Below are 2,116 nucleotides of genomic sequence, written 5' to 3' on the forward strand. Positions count from 1 at the left end.
TCAATGCTAAAACTGTTATGAGGAACTGCTTGGACTCTTGTTAGAGAAGTTTTAGTTGTGAATGTGTCATGGAATCCAAGAATATGCATGGTTTGTAAACGCTCTGGCCGCACCTAAATCTTCAAAGAAGGAAAGGAAATTAAAGCTAAAACAAACTTAAACCAGAAATAGTTCGCAAATGTAATTTGCATGTAGCTCACTAAATTTCATTCAACAACTACTTTCTTGTAAAACGATGAGAAAATATGGGTGCCCTAGAATCAGAATAAAAACAATAAACAGGCATGAAAACTGAGCTAAGAATTTGGTTATGTGCTTTACAGAAACACATCCTTCATAATCCACGCATATAGAAGAACATAATCTTCCATCAAACATCAACGATGATTGTACCTTTATGTTAAGCACACGTGAAATGTGAATTAGAAGCTCTTCTTTCCCCAAAGTATCAATACCAATAACGATGTCATGCTCTGGATGAGAAGCAATGATATCAACAACCTGTCATTACCAAGTAATTAAACCAGTAAGAAAAGTTGTATAACTTATCTGTTACCTATTTTGAAGCACTGTAATCTCTGCCAAACCCATAAACTCTAAATAAATCTACTTACTTTCATGACCATTCCTAAGACATGAATACTAATCAATTGCTGACTATATTTTCTCATTTCCAGCACCAATAATATTTAGCTCTTTATCCATACTTCATCCCTATTAACCGGTATCCATTATCTGCAATGCACATTAATCGTCAGCACCTACCAAAAAACACTCAAAGAAAGAACTGCTATGTGAACAAGAAATATGTAAATCCTACCTGCTAAGCAGCAACTTCTCGAGTGGGAAAATCATAAGACAGATTACAATACGTATTATCCGAGTAAGGAACATCAACTGTCTCATTCTTGAGAACATTAAGTGGCCTACTCCTCGCATCCTTTTCCCTCTCGCTATCAACTTCCCATCGAAAATCCCTCGTATACATCAAGCATCCAAACTCCCCACAAAACAAAAACATGACCCCTTCCGTTACAATTCAATCCCATCAAATCTCCGTAGTCAACCATCCAAAAAGTGATTTCCGAAAGGTAATGATTTCTTTTTCCAAAATCGATTCTCAAAATATATCATACATTGCGATTGAATAAGCAAGCGAACTCGGTCGGTCGGTTCCGGGATAAAAAAGAAAACATAAAAAAAATTGGCTTACCAGGGCAATGGTGGGCATCGAGGGCCATGACATGAGTTGTGATTTGAGATCCAATGGTCGGAGAAATGAGAGAAAAATAATGCCAGATGTGAAGATCGACGACGCGAAGTAGAGAGAGGTTGAAATCAGAGAACTTGAAAGGTAAGAGTTTAGCTATTAGTTTGGAGCAAAAGAGAGGACCTTTTCCCCATTTTGAGGTCAAGCCTTGAGTGTGGTCCGTGTGTAAGTGAGTCCTGGCTTGACTCGGTGAATCGGTCAACTGATATCAAGCATTTCTCCATCGATATTAGAGAGAGAGGAAGAGGTTTTGATTTTTCATTTTGACGGGGAAATTTGATTTTATTTGAATTGTTTTTTTTATTTATTTTATCTTATTGAGACACATCGCGTGTGTTTTTTATATTATGGAGGTAGAAAATTTGAAGAATGAAATCTTATAACATGTGCTTGATCATATTCGAATAAAAAATCATTAATTATAAGCTAATTAATATTTATATATCGTATAAGAATTTTGAATTATCTAAATTTAATCTTAAAAAAGTCTTAACAAAATGGGAAATTCATGTTTATTTGTTCTGCATTAAAACACATTTCATTACTCATTCACTGTTTTATTATTTATATATTGTTCATAGCTTTTTTATTTTATTTTGATTCTTAATTTCTTTTTCTTTTCAATTGTATTTTTTATAGCTAAATTAATAATCAATGTCTTATAATTTACAATTAAGAGTCAAAGTTCCAAGTTAGATGATTAAAGTTCAAAACACTGAAAAAAATAACCAAGTGGCCAATAATAACTTTGAGCGAAAAAAAAAAGTGTTTTTTAGTCCATTTTTTTTTTATTATGATGGTTTTTTACATGGATAATTCCAAAAAAAAATATATTTATATTTAAAG

General features: G+C 33.0%; 1 long non-coding RNA gene across 1 annotated transcript; it reads right to left on the reverse strand.

Moving 5' to 3' along the window:
* Positions 1-281: 281 nt before the first annotated feature.
* On the reverse strand, positions 282-1,578 carry LOC118050427 (uncharacterized). Its single transcript, XR_004687873.2, has 2 exons — positions 821-1,578; positions 282-501 (listed from the first exon to the last, which is right to left on the reverse strand). It is a non-coding gene; the product is annotated as an uncharacterized lncRNA (long non-coding RNA).
* Between the last annotated feature and the right edge of the window lie 538 nt (positions 1,579-2,116).

Source organism: Populus alba, chromosome 13, assembly GCF_005239225.2.
Source record: "Populus alba chromosome 13, ASM523922v2, whole genome shotgun sequence".
Classification (NCBI taxonomy): domain Eukaryota; kingdom Viridiplantae; phylum Streptophyta; class Magnoliopsida; order Malpighiales; family Salicaceae; genus Populus; species Populus alba.